Source organism: Zea mays, chromosome 1 (genome assembly GCF_902167145.1).
Source record: "Zea mays cultivar B73 chromosome 1, Zm-B73-REFERENCE-NAM-5.0, whole genome shotgun sequence".
Taxonomy (NCBI): domain Eukaryota; kingdom Viridiplantae; phylum Streptophyta; class Magnoliopsida; order Poales; family Poaceae; genus Zea; species Zea mays.
The window spans coordinates 260,918,519-260,937,607 of NC_050096.1; positions in this window are offsets into that span (position 1 = coordinate 260,918,519).

Consider the following 19,089-nt stretch of genomic DNA (forward strand, 5'->3'; position numbering starts at 1 on the left):
TTATTTTCAAAATTCACAAGTGGTAGCTGATCCATTTATTGCTTTGACCTTTATTTTCTCCCCCTTTGGCATCAAGCACCAAAACGGGATCAATCGTGGCCCTTTAACCCCATTGCCTCACCAAAATCTTCAATAAGAATACAAAGGCAATAAGAGTACGTGAGATGAACTTGGAGTAAGTTACCCCCTCATCGGAGTGCAGTGGAAGTCTTTCATGGTCCAAGTCCACCTTTTCCCTTTCAAACCTCCTTTGAGACTAAATCAAGCAAACTCAAGCACACGGTTAGTCTCAAAGGGTTAAGTTGTCACACAACTCCCCCTAAATATTTGCATCACTTGCAAAAAGGACTTGTGAGGTCCGGGGAGTGCTTGTACAACTTGGGCACCATAAATAAACAACAAAATGCAGAAGGAACATGATCAAGGGCATAAACACATGTATGCTATAAATCAATCCAAGTTCCGCGAATCTAGGACATTTAGCTCACTACGCAACCTGCAAAAGGTCTTCTCATCTAGAGGCTTGGTAAAGATATCGGCTAGCTGGTTCTCGGTGCTAACATGAAACACTTCGATATCTCCCTTTTGCTGGTGGTCTCTCAAAAAGTGATGTCGGATGTCTATGTGCTTTGTGCGGCTGTGCTCAACAGGATTTTCCGCTATTCGGATAGCACTCTCATTATCACATAGGAGTGGGACTTTGCTCAGATTGTAGCCAAAGTCCCGGAGGGTTTGCCTCATCCAAAGTAGTTGCGCGCAACATTGTCCTGCGGCAACATACTCGGCCTCAGCGGTGGATAGGGCAACGGAAGTTTGTCTCTTAGAGTTCCACGACACCAGGGACCTTCCTAAGAATTGGCACGTCCCTAATGTACTCTTCCTATCGACCTTACATCCAGCATAGTCGGAATCTGAATATCCAATCAAGTCAAAGTTAGACCCCTTTGGATAGCAGATCCCGAAGCACGGCGTAGCGACTAAATATCTAATAATTCGCTTCACGACCACCAAGTGACATTCCCTTGGATCGGATTGAAATCTAGCACACATGCATACGCTAAGCATAATATCCGGTCTACTAGCACATAAATAAAGTAAAGACCCTATCATAGACCGGTATGCCTTTTGATCAATGAACTTACCTCCTTTGTTGAGGTCGGTGTGTCCGTCGCTTCCCATCGGAGTCTTTGCGGGCTTGGCGTCCTTCATTCCAAACCGCTTTAGCAAGTCTTGCGTGTACTTCGTTTGGGAGATGAAGGTGCCATCCTTGAGTTGCTTCACTTGGAACCCAAGGAAGTAGTTCAACTCGCCCATCATCGACATCTCGAATTTCTGTGTCATCACCCTGCTAAACTCTTCACAAGACTTTTGATTAGTAGAACCAAATATTATGTCATCGACATAAATTTGGCACACAAAAAGATCACCATCGCAAGTCTTAGTGAAAAGAGTTGGATCGGCTTTCCCAACCTTGAAAGCATTAGCAATTAAAAAGTCTCTAAGGCATTCATACCATGCTCTTGGGGCTTGCTTAAGTCCATAGAGCGCCTTAGAGAGCTTACACACGTGGTCGGGGTACCGTTCATCCTCGAAGCCAGAGGGTTGCTCCACGTACACCTCCTCCTTGATCGGCCCGTTGAGAAAAGCGCTCTTCACATCCATTTGGTACAACCTGAAAGAGTGGTGAGCGGCATATGCTAGCAAGATGCGAATTGATTCTAGCCTAGCCACAGGAGCGAAAGTCTCCTCAAAGTCCAATCCTGCGACTTGGGCATAACCTTTTGCCACAAGTCGAGCCTTGTTCCTCGTCACCACCCCGTGCTCATCCTGTTTGTTGCGGAACACCCACTTGGTTCCCACAACGTTTTGTTTGGGACGAGGCACTAGTGTCCAAACTTCATTGCGCTTGAAGTTGTCGAGCTCTTCCTGCATGGCCAACACCCAGTCCGGATCTAGCAAGGCTTCTTCTACCCTGAAAGGCTCAATAGAAGAGACAAAAGAGTAATGCTCACAAAAATTCACCAATCTAGAGCGAGTAGTTACTCCCTTGCTAATATCACCCAATATTTGGTCGACGGGATGATTCCTTTGTATCGTCGCTCGAACTTGGGTTGGAGGTGCCTGAGGTGCTTCTTCCTCTTCAACTTGAACATCCTGTGCTCCCCCTTGATCATGCGCCTCCATTTGAGGTACCTGTTCGTCATCTTGGGTTGGGGGATGCACGATTGTTGAGGAAGAAGGTTGATCTTGTTCCAAATGTTCCTGTGGTCGCACATCGCCAATCGCCATGGTGCGCATAGCGGCCGTTGGAACGTCTTCTTCATCTACATCATCAAGATCAACAACTTGCTCTCTTGGAGAGCCATTAGTCTCATCAAATACAACGTCACTAGAGACTTCAACCAAACCCGATGATTTGTTGAAGACTCTATACGCCTTTGTATTTGAGTCATAACCTAATAAAAACCCTTCTACAGCTTTGGGAGCAAACTTGGAATTCCTACCCTTCTTCACTAGAATGTAGCATTTACTCCCAAAAACTCGAAAATACGAAACATTGGGTTTGTTACCAGTTAGTAGCTCATACGACGTCTTCTTGAGGAGGCGATGAAGGTAGACCCTGTTGATGGCGTGGCAAGCCGTGTTCACGGCTTCCGACCAAAAGCGCTCGGGGGTCTTGAACTCTCCAAGCATCGTCCTCGCCATGTCTATAAGCATCATGTTCTTCCTCTCTACCACACCATTTTGCTGTGGTGTGTAGGGAGCGGAGAACTCGTGCTTGATCCCTTCCTCCTCAAGGTACTCCTCCACTTGAAGGTTCTTGAATTCGGATCCATTATCGCTCCTAATCTTTTTCACTTTGAGCTCAAACTCGTTTTGAGCTCTCCTTAGGAAGCGCTTGAGGGTCCCTTGGGTTTCAGATTTATCCTGCAAAAAGAATACCCAAGTGAAGCGGGAAAAATCATCAACTATAACAAGACCATACTTACTTCCTCCTATACTTAGATAGGCGACAGGTCCGAAGAGGTCCATATGAAGCATCTCCAAGGGTCTTGATGTGGTCATCACATTTTTGGTGTGATGAGAGCTTCCCACCTGTTTGCCTGCTTGACAAGCTGCACAAGGTCTATCTTTTTTGAATTGCACATTAGTTAAACCTATCACGTGTTCTCCCTTTAGAAGCTTGTGAAGGTTCTTCATTCCCACATGTGCTAAGCGGCGATGCCACAGCCAGCCCATGCTAGTCTTAGCAATAAAGCATGCATCTAGACCGGCCTCCTCTTTTGCAAAATCAACTAAGTAAAGTTTGCCATCTAATATACCCTTAAAAGCTAGTGAACCATCACTTCTTCTAAAGACAGACACATCTACATTTGTGAATAGACAATTATATCCCATATTGCATAATTGACTAACAGATAACAAATTATATCCAAGAGACTCAACAAAAAACACATTAGAAATAGAGTGCTCATTTGATATTGCAATTTTGCCTAAGCCTTTCACCTTGCCTTGATTCCCATCACCGAATATGATTGAATCTTGGGGATCCTTGTTCTTGACGTAGGAGGTGAACATCTTCTTCTCCCCCGTCATGTGGTTTGTGCATCCGCTGTCGATAATCCAGCTTGAACCCCCGGATGCATAAACTTGCAAGGCAAATTTAGGCTTGGGTTTTAGGTACCCAACTCTTGTTGGGTCCTACAAGGTTAGTGACAATGGTCTTAGGGACCCAAATGCAAGTTTTGTCTCCCTTACATTTGGTCCCTAACTTCCTAGCAATTACCTTCTTATCCTTTCTACAAATAGCAAAGGAAGCATTGCAAGCATAATAAATTGTAGAAGGTTCATTCATTACTTTCCTAGGAGCATGAACAATATTCTTTCTAGGCACATGAACAATATTTCTTCTAGACATATCTCTACCATGCATATGGGAAGAACTAGAAGCAAACATGGCATGAGAATCAAAAGCATCATAAGCATTACAACTCCTATAAGCATTTCTAGATTGTCTCCTATCATGGTATATAAAAGCATGGTTCTTTTTAGCACTACTAGCCATAGGGGCCTTCCCTTTCTCCTTGGTAGAGATGGAAGCCTTATGGCTTGTCAAGTTCTTGGCTTCCCTCTTGAAGCCAAGTCCATCCTTAATTGAGGGGTGTCTACCAATCGTGTAGGCATCCCTTGCAAATTTTAGCTTCACTAACAAATTTATCATGCTCTTCATATAAAAGGTCCTCTTGTTTCTCTAAAAGTCTATCCTTTTCATTCAAGGCATCAATTAATTCATTAATCTTATCTATTTTAGTTCTATCCAATCCCTTGAATAAACTAGAGTAATCTATTTCTTCATCACTAGACTCATCATCACTAGAAGAATCATAGGTAGTACTGTCTCGAGTACATACCTTCTTCTCCTTCGCCATGAGGCATGTGTGACGCTCGTTGGGGAAGAGGGATGACTTGTTGAAGGCGGTGGCGGCGAGTCCTTCATTTTTGGAGTCGGATGACGAACAATCCGAGTCCCACTCCTTGCCAAGGTGTGCCTCGCCCTTAGCCTTCTTGTATGCCTTCTTCTTCTCCCTCTTTCCCCCTTGTTCCTGGTCACTATCATTATCGGGACAGTTAGCAATAAAATGACCAATCTTACCACATTTGAAGCATGAGCGCTTCCCCTTTGTCTTGGTCTTGCTTGGCTGTCCCTTGCGACTCTTTAGCGCCGTCTTGAAGCGCTTGATGATGAGGGCCATTTCTTCATCATTGAGCCCGGCCGCCTCAACTTGCGCCACCTTGCTAGGTAGCGCCTCCTTGCTCCTCGTTGCCTTGAGAGCAATGGGTTGAGGCTCATGGATTGGACCGTTCAACACGTCGTCCACGTACCTCGCCTCCTTGATCATCATTCGCCCGCTTACGAATTTTCCAAGGACTTCTTCGGGTGACATCTTGGTGTACCTAGGATTTTCACGAATATTGTTCACCAAATGTGGATCAAGTACAGTAAAGGACCTTAGCATTAGGCGGACGACGTCGTGATCCGTCCATCGCGTGCTTCCGTAGCCCCTTATTTTGTTGATAAGGGTCTTAAGCCGGTTGTATGTTTGGGTTGGCTCCTCGCCCCTTATCATCGCGAATCTTCCAAGCTCGCCCTCCACCAACTCCATCTTGGTGAGTAAGGTAACGTCGTTCCCCTCATGAGAGATCTTGAGGGTGTCCCAGATCTGTTTGGCATTGTCCAAGCCGCTCACCTTATGGTACTCGTCCCTGCACAAAGAGGCTAACAACACAGTAGTAGCTTGTGCATTTTTATGAATCTGTTCATTAATAAATATAGGACTATCCGAGCTATCGAATTTCATTCCATTCTCAACAATCTCCCATATGCTTGGATGGAGAGAGAACAAGTGACTACGCATTTTGTGACTCCAAAATCCATAGTCCTCCCCATCAAAGTGTGGAGGTTTGCCAAGAGGGATGGAAAGCAAATGTGCATTTGAGCTATGCGGGATACGCGAATAATCGAAAGAAAAGTTTGAGTTAACCGTCTTTCGTTTGTCGTAGTCGTTGTCCTTTTGGGAAGAAGTGGACTCATCGCTGTCGTCGTAGTAGACAATCTCCTTGATGCGCCTTGTCTTCTTCTTCTTCCCATCCTTTCGTTTGTGGCCCGAGCCCGAGTCGGTAGGCTTGTCATCCTTTGGCTCGTTGACAAAGGACTCCTTCTCCTTATCGTTGATCACGATTCCCTTCCCCTTAGGATCCATCTCTTTGGGCGGTTAGTCCCTTTCTTGAAGAGAATGGCTCTGATACCAATTGAGAGCACCTAGAGGGGGGGGGGTGAATAGGTGATCCTGTAAAACTTGAAACTTAATCCACTAAAACTTGGTTAAGTGTTAGCACAATAATTGCCAAGTGGCTAGAGAGGAGTCTCAACAAAACACAATAACCACAAAGATATCAATCATAGAGATGGCACGGTGGTTATCCCGTGGTTCGGCCAAGACCAACGCTTGCCTACTCCACGTTGTGGCGTCCCAATGGACGAGGGTTGCAATCAACCCCTCTCAAGCGGTCCAAAGACCCACTTGAATACCACGGTGTTTTGCTTTGCTTTTCTTAATCCCGTTCGCGAGGAATCTCCACAACTTGGAGTCTCTCGCCCTTACAAAAATGTTCACAAAGAAGCACGGAGTAAGGAAGGGATTAGCAACTCACACAAGACACAAAGATCACAGCAAGTACGCACACACAAGACCCAGACTTAAGCTCAAAAGACTAGCACACTAGAACATAGCTCAAATCACTAGAATGTCGAACAAGTGCGCAAGAATGGAGTGTGAGTGATCAAGAGTGCTCAAGGAATGCTTGTTCTTCTCCTCCATGCGCCTAGGGGTCCCTTTTATAGCCCCAAGGCAGCTAGGAGCCGTTGAGAGCAATCCGGGAAGGCAATTCTTGCCTTCTGTCGCTTGGCGCACCGGACAGTCTGGTGCACCACCGGACACTGTCCGGTGCGGATCTCCTTCCTTATTTGGCGAAGCCGATCGTTGGCGCATGGGAGCCGTTGGCGCACCGGACACTGTCCGGTGCACACCGGACAGTCCGGTGCCCCCTCCCGACCGTTGGCTCAGCCACGTGTCTCGCGCAGATCGCGCAGCCGACCATTGGCCCGACCGACTGTTGGCTCACCGGACAGTCCGGTGCACACCGGACAGTCCGGTGAATTATAGTCGTACGTCGTTAATTTATTCCTGAGAGCGCCAAGTTTGCCTGAGCCAGCCTGGCACACCGGACACTGTCCGGTGCACCCAGACAGCGTTGGCTTTGGCTGAAACAAAGCTATCTCTCTCCAATTTGTTTTCTCCTGTTTCCAGCACTTAGACACAATACATTAGTCTTTAAAACAATGTACTAAGTCTGAGAAACATACCTTTTGACTTGATTTGCACTTTGTCCACCACTTTGCATAGATTAACACAAAAGCACTTGCGTTGACACTCAATCACCAAAATACTTAGAAATGGCCCAAGGGCACATTTCCCTTTCAGGAAGCAGCGGTCACGTCGTCAGCCAAGCTTACGTCCCATCCGGGGACAGCAAGGGAACCCTCTCCCACGGCGTGAGGACGTTGCGCCCGTGTTCCGTTCCTCGAACGGCTCGGGCACGCGCAACAGCTGCCCCGTGAACCGCTCGTCCCGTCGCATTAACTTTACGGCGGGACAGGCGGCATCTTTGGCAGGAGAAGCGGGCGACGCTTCGCCTTCGCCATAATGACCGCGTCAAAAAAGGTACGCCATGTCATTCGATTTCGTATCCTTTTCCTTTTCCTCTTTCTCTCTCTTACAACAGGGACTGGGAAAGGGGGATACCCCGAAAGGGATCCTTCTCCGCGAAGGAAACAGGCCCCGAGCCTCCCTACTGATCAGAGGTTCAAAGGCTAGCCCCTCTGAGGGGTTCAACAGCCACCTCAGAGCGCTTGGGCTCCGCGCCCACTACTGGTCAGAGGTTCGAAGGTCGGCCCCTCGGAAGGGTTCAACGGCCGCCTCAGGCCACTCGGGCTCCGCGCCCACTACTGATCAGGGGTTCGTAGGCTGGCCCTCGAAGGGTTCACAGCCGCCTCAGACGTAGAGCAAGGGATGACCCTGGGTACGTTCGATACATAACCAAGGCTCGGGCTACGCTCCCGAGGTACCCTAGGACATTTCCAAGACCAGTGGGATCGATCGTGTAACGGAATCCCATCAGAGGGAGGCATCGAGCCCTCGGACCCCATCAAAAGGGGACCGGGTCCGGCAGATCACCCGCAGGTACTTTTGGAGCACGCCTCCGGGCCTCTAGCCAACCCCTAACAAATGGGGCACGGGCGTCCACTCGGATTACCCGTCAGTAGCTCGCTGGAGACACCATGTTCGGCGCCCTCCAAGGGCAACATGGCACTTTCCCCCCTCCTCCTTGCGGAAAGGCGACGCAAGGGCGTATGTAAAAAATTCGAGTCTATCCTTGACCGTCCTCTCGCCCTGTGCAGAGGCTCGGGGGCTGCTCTCGCAAACCCGGCTCCGGCCAAACCGTTGACAGCGTCAACATACCAGCCCGAGAACTTGGGACCCGACCGTGCACCCGGGCTACGGCCAGCTCGCATGAGGGAACAACCAGACCAGCCGAAGCATTGCGAAACGCACTAAGACCCCGAAGGAGTCAAACCACTCCTCCGAGGCCTCGGGGGCTACACCCGGCGGGTGCGCTCGCGCGCACCCACCGGAACAAAATGCAACCAAGAAAGGCTGGTCCCCTTGCAAAAAAGTGCGACAAAAGCCTCCAAGCGAGTATTAACACTCCCTTCGAGGCTCGGGGGCTACTGTCGGGGACCATAATTAGGGGTACCCTCAAGACTCCTAAATCTCAGCTGGTAACCCCCATCAGCACAAAGCTGCAAAGGCCTGATGGGTGCGACTAAGTCAAGGATCGGTCCATTCGAGGGACGCAATCACGCCTCGCCCGAGCCCAGCCTCGGGCAAGGGCAGCCAACCCCGGAGGATTTACGTCTCGCCCGAGGACCCCCTCCAGCAACGGACACACCTTCGGCTCGCCCGAGGCCCAGTCTTCACCAAGAAGCAACCTTGGCCAAATCGCCACGCCAACCGACCAAATCGCAGGGGCATTTAATGCAAAGGTGGCCTGACACCTTTATCCTGACGCGCGCCCTCAAATCGACAGAGCCGAAGTGACCGTAGTCACGTCACCGCTCCACTGACCGGCCTGACAAGAGGACAGCGCCGGCTGCGCCGCTCCGACTGTTGTGCCACTCGACAGAGTGAGGCTGACAACAGACAAGTCCGGCCTCAGGCGCCATAGGAAACTCCGCATCACCCGACCCCAGGGCTCGGACTCGGGCTCAGCCCCGGAAGACGACGAACTCCGCTTTGCCCGACCCCAGGGCTCGGACTCGGGCTCAGCCCCGGAAGACGACGAACTCCGCTTCGCCCGACCCCAGGGCTCGGACTCGGGCTCAGCCCCGGAAGACGACGAACTCCGCTTTGCCCGACCCCAGGGCTCGGACTCGGGCTCAGCCCCGGAAGACGACGAACTCCGCTTCGCCTGACCCTAGGGCTCGGACTCGGGCTCAGCCCCGGAAGACGACGAACTCCGCTTCGCCCGACCCCAGGGCTCGGACTCAGCCCTGGCCTCCGCCGACGGTCTCCGCCTCGCTCGACCCAGGGGCTCGGACTCGACCTCCGCCTTGGAAGATAGACTCGACCTCGACCTCGGAGGAGCCTCCAACTCGCCCAACCCAGGGCTCGGACCGACCACGTCACAGGAGGCGCCATCATTACCCTACCCCAAGCTGACTCAGGCTACGGGGAACAAGACCGGCGTCCCATCTGGCTCGCTCCGCTAAACAAGTAATGATGGCGCCCCGCACGCTCTATGACGACGGTGGCTCTTAGCCCCCTTACGGAAGCAAGAGGACGTCAGCAAGGACTCGACAGCCCCGACAGCTGTCCTTCCGCCAGGCTCCAGCGCTCCTCCGACGGCCACGACACCACACAAACCGGGTGCCAAAACCTCTCCGGCTGCCACGATGGCATGTACTTAGGGCACTAGCTCTCCTCCGCTAGACACGTTAGCACACTGCTACACCCCCCATTGTACACCTGGATCCTTTTCTTACGCCTATAAAAGGAAGGTCCAGGGCCCTCTTACAGAGGGTTGGCCGCGCGGAGAAGGACGGGACGACGCTCGCGCAGGGTCGCTCGCTCCCTCTCGCGTGGACGCTTGTAACCCCCTACTGCAAGCGCACCCGACCTGGGCGCGGGACAAACACGAAGGCCGCGGGTTTCACCTCTCACGCCTGTCTCCCTCCGGCTCCTCTTCCCCCCTTCGCGCTCTGTCTCGCGCCGACCCATCTGGGCTGGGGCACGCGGCGACAATTTACTCATCGGTCCAGGGACCCCCCGGGGTTCGAAACGCCGACAATCTTTACCCACAAGACGTGTTTCCCATATAGCGTATAGTCAGGGTTAGCTAGACCCTTAGACACTTCCAAGGTGAATGGCTAGGGATCTACTGCGAGGTCTTTACAAAGTTCCACTACCTTGAGAAAACCTGCTACGGTTTCAAGCAGAAGGGAGCATATGCCTTTTTCACGGTTTGTAACCTCATTGCAGTAATTACAACCAGCACTATGCTCTGCAGGGATTTACTCCCAGCTTGCCTCTTTCAGGTAAGGTAATCTCTCACTTGCTTTCCTAATTAATTGGCCAAGGGCATCCCATTCCACCCTTGTGGTAGCACTGTTTTCTCGAGTGTTCTATATGTTCCAATTAACAAAATGACCTCATTATGCATAATAAATAACCAACAATAATAAATTCATTTGTATGCAATGTGTAGGGTAAACAAAACTAGGTAACCTATTAGGTCCCATCAAGTTGACCTAACTATGATACGGTGATTAACAAAAACAAAAACATTATTAGGTTAAAGAATATGATCAAGGACACAACTTGCCTTTTACTTGCGATAATCTGCTGCTTAGATATCTTTCCAAAGGTTGGGCTTCGGTTCCTCATCACCTCGCTTCTACTCGTAACAAAACATACAAATAGGCAGATGATAATTAAAAATAACATTACACCAAAGATGGAAACAAACCACATAATAATATTTTACTCGTTGCTACGAGATCGTATGTTCAAGAACCACTAAAATCAGAGTTAAAATAAAGAAGTTATGATTTTCCTAAGCTTTAGGAATTATATTTGCACTAAAAATCATTTAGGAGTTAATTTTGTAAATTCCCTAGGATAAATGGATTGAGGCAACTATTCCAGAAAAGACTAGGGGTTACTTTATAAATTTCATGACCTATTTGCATTAGAAACTGAACTGGTTGGACGGTGGATTGATTTAGAATAAAGTCATGGGATCTTAAGCAAATTTTGCACATCCACTATAATGTTGCATGCATCACAGCCATTCGATCTTGATCGAACGACTAAGATTATATCCCAATTTACATCGAACTAGTAAGCCACGGTAAGAGCAGGATCCCAGATCTGTGGTCCCGATTTTATTAAGCCCAAGATCTCACCACAGTCGTCCACCAAAGATCTACGTCTCGAATCTTAACCCTAAACCGATACCCTCGGACATAATCCAGACCATCCAATCTGGATCTAGAGGTCGACGCCTTTTCTTCTCCTTCTGTGGTGGCCATCAGCGACCGGGTGTGGCTCTCGCGGTCACGCATGACCGATGAGCGATTCTCGATCCCTGGCAGCCCCAAACCCTCACTCGATCGACACTACATGAAGCGGAAATGGTAACGAAGGTCAAGGGAGGCTATTACCGTCAACCTCATAGCAGGGAATCGGACCCATAGCGAGGTGCAACACCGTGGTACGACGGATTGACGGTGTAGGTTCTCGTGGCTCCGGTCGCTCCTCCTTCACCGCCAAGACTGTAGATGCACGCATTACCCATCGTCGATGCACCCAAAGGCCTCAGATGTACTCACCGACGCCCGCAGCCCCCACTCCTGTAGGATCTAGGAGACCGACTAGAAGGGGGTGATTAGACGGTTTTAACTAAAATCAAAGACACTAGAGAAATTTAATCAATACGACAAGAGATAAATTCTCTAGCTATGACAAGTAAGAAATCTATGAGGCCTAATTATGGCAATACTAGAAATGAGAGGCAATACACAAATTACTAACTACTTGCAAAGTAATAAGTAAAGAGTGAAGGGAATGACACTAAATTTTATCTTGTGGTATCGATGACTTGCCGATCACCCCTAGTCCACGTTGAGGTGGATTCAAAGCACCCAACCGCTCCTCTATCAAGACTCCGCTTGATCTCTTGAGCTCGATTTGGTCAATGAATCTCCCAAAACTCGATTCCACTAGAGTTGCTTTTCACCGCTCCGACGAGGCAAGCACAATGCCTCTCACAATCACCACCGCGACTCCTGCACAATCTTCATGGAGAGCTCGACGGAGACAACACCCGAGACATCTAGGAGGCGGCAACCTCAAAGAGTAACAAGCCAATGACGCTTGCTCGGTGTACCACCTAGTGCCTCAAGGATCACCAAATGATGCAAATGCACTATGAGCTCTCAATCTCTCACTAGAATACAATCCCAAGCAAAAAGTGTGAGAGAATGAATTAGAGGATCACAAGTGAGCTCAATGTATGCTAGGAATGGCCAAGAGAGTCCTCACACAGGAGCTCCACTTCTATTTATAACCCTTCACTCTTTTCTAGCCGTTATGTGCAAGTAGCACAACTTCTGCGCACACGGGGACAGTCCGTGCCCTATGGCCGGACGGTCCATCGTACTAGTAATGGCTATTTTTACCGTTTGAAATGTGTCAGAGCTTGTTAGAAAAGGCAGGTCTGGACGGTCCGCCAACTCTGGACAGATGGTCCGAGACCTCGCAACTTAAAGCACCCGAGCACTGACCAAAATGATTTACATGGGCGGACTGTCCACCCTCCAAGGTCAGACGGCCCACCACCAGGAAGTCAGTACTGTCCGGGTTCAAACACTGGACAGTTCGTAGTACATTCAACAAAAAACACACAGTCCCTGCCCAAATCTGTTTTGGCACCTGCGGATAGTCCGACGACCCAGCCGGACGGTCCGCACAAGCACACAGGGACTAATGTAACCTCGAAAACCTCTCTGGTTAGGACTGCAGACGGTCCGACCCCAAGGCCCAGACTGTCTGCAATTCAAATATTCCGGACCCCCTATAACATGAACATTTTTCGGACCTCTCTGAGTGGGACGCGGACGGTCCGGCCTCCTGGCCCGGAAGGTCCGCCGACCACAGACATTACCACCTTCCAGACACGCTTTTGAAAGGATTTTAACTCTTGGAATTTGAAGCGTTGTTAGTCCTCATGCAAATGCAACTACTAGATGCTCTATAAGGCACTAAGTTTTACACATACCAAAGCCATTGACCCCTCTTTATAGTACATTTATCTAGCCTACCAATCCGGTCAATTTCTTCTCTAAAACACCTGGTGACTGGCAAAAGCAAAACCTATGTTGTACCTTTGCGTTCACTTGATCCACATCCAATGCTTTAAGTCTCCAAGGCATACTTTCCTCTATGGTCCAACCTGCGTTCTTATTTCTCCAAGAATTGTTAGTCCACAAATGGTTGTCATTAATTACCAAAACATTACTAAGGGGCCTAGATGATTCACAGCTCCTAACTCGACGGCCTCTTGCTTCTCTCGTTGGCCGCTCTCAGTCTTCCTGGGGTCTTTGCTGATCTACTGATTGCTGGGTTTAAGGGGCACAGGCGGCCGAGTCTTATAGCCATAGCCACGAGAGAATCTCGGCCCGGTGGGTATATGCTTGGGCGGACTCCAAATCCTAGAGTAACAACTCGATGATGGTGTATGACGACTCATATAGACGACGATGGTTATATGATTAGACAGGCCCACCCACCAGCGGCGACCTATGAGCATGTGATCGACAACCTATATATGTCCACACGGGTCAGGCTTGTCGGGCGACCCGAAACCCGGCACGGATTTGGTCCGGCACGAACCCAACACGAGACGTAGTGAACCGGGCCGAGACGTAATGAAACGAGATGAAGGCATGGCACAGCGGGCTAGGTCCGGCACGACCCAGTTTATTTTTTCTATTTTTCATATAAATACATATATTATACTTGAATATAGAGTATAAAACACAAGAAACATGTGTTTTTGTTGGATATGAGTGTAAATAAATGTTTAGAGCTAATAAATATGGTTTGAACCCTCAAATATGCATACTTTTAAGATATTTTTATCATTTAAACATCATATGATGTTATGGGTTCGTTAGGCCCGTCGGACTGTGGACTGGCCCGACACGATTTTCAACCTACCAGGCCATGCCTAGGCTTCGCTTGGGTCCTATGGGCTGGCACAGCATGACCCGTTAGCTAATACATACCAGACCGACACGATCCTAATCCGTGCTAGATCTAGTCGTGCTTGGGATGTTCTGTCCATTTGGACATCTATAGTCCCACCCGACGGCGGCTACTGTGAGTCCATGACCACGCGTGCGGTGCGACAAGACCTGGTCCTAGCGGTCCACTGCCAGCGAGGGAGGGGTGAGTGCTGTTGACTTCACCGATGGCGTCACCATGACGCAAGCGCGTACGACGGCCATAAAAAAGGAAAACGACGTCTGGTCGAGCAGTCCACGCGGGCGCGGAGTGGAAAATAAATTTGTTGGGCAGGGCTAGAGGATTCGGACCGAGGTAAGGCTTCTCTTTTCTTTTTTCTTATTACTCAAATTTCTGTTTTCTATTTGCTTCTTTTCTTACAATATTCAAACCTCAAATTCAATTCTGAATTACAAATTCAAATAAATGCAACAATAAAAGAACACCAGCATGATATGTATATACTTAATTTTATTTAATATTTATTTAGAACAAAAAATAAAAGAAACATGTCTCACAAATAAAACATAGACTAAAAATAAATTCAAAGAACCTCCTAATACTTTAAACTCATGGTTTACAGCCTCCTCCCACACCATCCCCGATCTCACGAGCGTGGAAAAAATGAGAGAGAAAACTTATAGTGTATTTGGTTTGTAGAGTCACTCTATGTTTCATGAGGTGATGCATCATAAATTCATTCCATCAATTTTGGTGGAATCAACGAACTCCTCATGTATATACTAATTATTAGCTTATGAGGAATGAGGTGGTGATGGATCAACTCATTCTATTACACAAACCAAATAAAAAAGTGAAGAATGAGAAGAAGATGGATCACTTCATTTCTCAAACCAAACACCCTCTTAATCTCGTCTCACTTCACATCGTATACCTCGTCGCTCGTCGTCTCCGCCTCTCTCCTCGTCATCCTCGTCGGACGTCTTTAGGGAAAAATCCTAGGTACACCATGAGAAACAGCCGGATTCATTCGACCTCATGAGCATGTTGTCGCATGTTTAGATCAGCGTGAGACACCGGAAGTGCATCGACTGCTGGTGCTGGTGCGTGTGCTGACCTGTACTGGTTTCGCTCTATAACACCACACGCAGACTCCACGCGCTCTAAGGAAGATGTAGGCTACTTGCTGAGGACTAACTAGCGTTGTTGGCTTAGTTGGATGGTGGTGGCTCGCGGCTGTGAATTTAGGCAGCGTCGCAGCGACAATGGCTCTCAACTCTGCAATAGATGTTACGTAGCTTGGATGAATTGAGGGTACACCGTTAATGTATAAGGCAGGAAGAGGGCTATGAGCGTGTGCTTCTCGCCAGGACTCGCTGCTCACGCGGAAAAGGAACAGAGTCTTGATTGAACTCGAGGAAGACGGTTCTAGCGGCCGGGTGCCACATGCAAATGTAGAGAGCACATGCACACGCTGACACTCGTGGGGCGCCACTCCGAATTGAAAACGAGCATTTGCGCTTTTGACGTCTCCTAGGCAGGTGTGGGCAGCCGAGACGAGCTAGGTCAAGGCCGAGTCGGCCTGTGCGATCAAGGAAAGCAGCGAGGGAGCTAGGCCGTGTTGAAATGATTGGCGCTGAATGCGAATGCCCTCTACGGACCAGGCTCTCTCTTTATATAGATGATTGTATACATGGAAGCTTACAACCGTGATCAATGGTGCACGGTACACAGGAGACACATCTCCAAATATAGATGATCTCCTCCCAAATATAGATTACACACTTCTTTGTTTAACACCCCCTCAATCTGGACGGTGGGACACCAGGTTCAGATTGCGCCGCAAGTTGCAATATGGAGTAATCGGCAAAGGCTTTGTCATAATGTCGGCAACCTGGTCTTTGGATGATATGAATCGAACGTCAAGCTGTCTTGATGCAACACGTTCGCGAACAAAGTGGTAATCAACCTCCACATGCTTCGTGCGGCGATGAAAGATGGGGTTGGCAGATAGGTAAGTGGCACCAATATTATCACACCAAAGAGAGGGTGGTCGAAGCTCAGAAATTCCAAGTTCCCGAAGTAGCAACTGTATCCATATTACCTCGGCAGTAGTATTGGCGACAGCTTTGTATTCCGCTTCGGTGCTTGAGCGAGAAACAGTGGGTTGCTTGCGAGAGCTCCAAGAAACAAGATTGCCACCATAGAAGATGGCATAGCCACCGGTGCTGCGCCTGTCATCGGGATTCCCGGCCCAATCGGCATCCGAGAATGCACTGAGTAGAGAGGACCCAGATTTGGTGATGCACAACCCCAAATCCAACGTGGAGTGAAGATAACGCAAGATGCGTTTCACAGCCGCCCAATGAAGAGACGTAGGGGCGGACAGAAATTGACAAACCCGATTGACAGAGAATGATATATCTGGTCGTGTCAAGGAGAGATATTGAAGGGCCCCAACAACACTACGGTAGCGTGTAGTGTCTTCGGCTGAGAGAGGATCACCACTTTTTAACAGCAGCTTGTCACTAGGAAGCATAGGGGTCGGAACACCATTGCAAGAAGTCATGTTGGTGCGCTGCAACAAGTCTTGAATGTATTTGTGTTGTGTCAATACCAGACCAGTGGATGTGTGATGGACCTCAATGCCAAGAAAGTATCGAACAGTGCCAAGATCCTTGACCGCAAACTCCGTCTTAAGTTGATTGATGAGACGATCTGTGGCTGATGTGGAGGAGCTCATAATAATAATATCATCCACATAAATGAGAATGTACATCTGAACACCACCTTTGTTGAAGATGAACAGAGAGACATCAGCCTTTGAAGCTTGAAATCCCAATTGTAATAATTTGTTGCTAAGCCGAGAAAACCATGCACGAGGGGCTTGCTTGAGACCATATAATGACTTGTCTAACTTGCAAATATATGTCGGATGAGCCGAGTCCACAAAACCAGGTGGCTGCTTCATATAGACATCTTCGTGAAGGTGGCCATGTAAAAAGGCATTCTGTATATCAATCTGGCGAAGAGACCAACCACGAGAGACTGCAAGAGATAATAAGACCTGAATAGTTGTTGGTTTGACTACCGGGCTGAATGTATCATCATAATCAACTCCATATTGTTGCTTGAAACCCTTGGCTACCAATCGAGCTTTATAGCTATCAATGGACGTGGACCCATCAGCTTTGTGCTTGAGTTTGAAAATCCACTTGCAATCAATAATATTAAGGCCAGGTTGTGGAGGAATCAAATGCCACGTCTTGTTCTTGACAAGAGCTTGAAATTCTTCATGCATTGCAGAGCGCCAAAGTGGATGTTCCATAGCAGCCACATGTGATGTAGGCTCTGCATTAGAAGACTTGACAGCAGTATAAGTAACTGTACCGTCAGTACGAATTTTTGGTTGCCTGAGATTATGACTCAAGCGTGTTCTGTACGCATGGGCGGGAGGAGCTGCTTCAGGTGTTGCTGATTGCTCCGCAGCAGCAGCCAGTACACTAGGTGATGATGAGGGGCTGGTAGGCGATATCTCCATCGCAGCCCCAGTACCCACAGGGGACACGGGATCAGACGACGCCGCAGGTTGTCGCATGGAAGGTGTCGACACCGCAGGTTGTCGCGTGGGAGTTGCCGGGGAGCCCGGGGTGCGCTGCTGTATGGAAACAGGCAGCCCTGCGTCATGCGCCGCACCCGGCGCAGCTGCTACATGTTGTGTTGCTGCGTGAACAGAGTTAGCAGGAAATATATGCATATGGTTATAGTTCAAATTAAAACTGCTACTATCCTGGTCAGGTGCAACGCTGGATGAAGGACAGTTAGCAAAGGGAAAACTTGTTTCATCGAATATGACATCGCGAGAGATATAAACGCGTCCGGAGTCCGTGTCAAGGCACTTGTACCCCTTATGAAGCCCACTGTAACCCAAGAACACACAAGCTTTAGATCGGAAAGAGAGTTTGTGTTTGTTATAAGGTCTCAAATTGGGCCAACAAGCACAGCCAAATATACGGAGCATGGAATAATTTGGTGGAGTTTTGAGGAGACGTTCTAGTGGGCACATATTATCAATGACCCGAGTAGGCATTCTATTAATTAGATATGTGGCAGTGAGAAAAGCTTCATCCCAAAATTTAATTGGGACTGATGCATGAGCAAGGAGGGCAAGACCCGTTTCAACAATGTGGTGGTGCTTGCGTTCTGCTGACCCATTTTGTTGGTTATGAAGTTTCTGGTACTCTCCCCCCAGTCAGATTGGACACACTTAATTTTAGTGTCAAGGAGACGTTCAACATGGGCTTGGAATTGTAAGAAGATGTGTTGTGCCTCTGTTCTATCATGCATCAAATATATCCACGTAAATTTAGTAAAGTCATCAATAAAACTTATATAGTACTTGTAATCACCAACAGATATGGGAGCAGGGCCCCAAACATCAGAAAAAATAAGCTGCAACGGAGTAGTAGAACGATGAATAGCAGAACTATAAGGTAGTTGATGACTTTTGCCTAATTGACATGCATTACAAACTGAGAGACTCGACTCCTTGACATAAGGGAGTTTATTCAAGGTCAAAATAGACCGCACGACTGGGGTGGAGGGGTGGCCAAACCGAGCATGCCACTGACTCGAGGACGCCTTGACACTTATTAGAGCTTGTTTGAGAAACTCAACATCGGAGGGCTTGATGGGATAAAGGCCGGACTCACACCTGCCTTCCAGAAGAACTTGCTGCGTGACCTTGTCCTTTATAAGAAAATAATATGGGTGAAATTCAAAGTATACGTTATTGTCACGAGCTAATTTATGTACTGACAAGAGATGTTTGATATATGAGGAACGTGGAGAACATTTTTTAGAGCAAGAGGACGTGTAGCAGTATTAAAAGAACATGAACCAATGTGCATAATTTCCAAACCTGTCCCATTGCCGACTTGTACTGTTTCTCCACCATGATACTGTTCACGGAGAGCTAGGCGATCCAGATCACTTGTTATGTGATCGGTAGCCCCTGTGTCAGTATACCAATTGGGATCAACCTGGTATGAAGTTGTAGCCACTGCAGCAGATGGATGTTCCTCCTGGTATGACTCATCCATACGGTACCAACACTTGATGGCAGTGTGGCCCGTACGTCCGCATATCTGACACTGTGGGC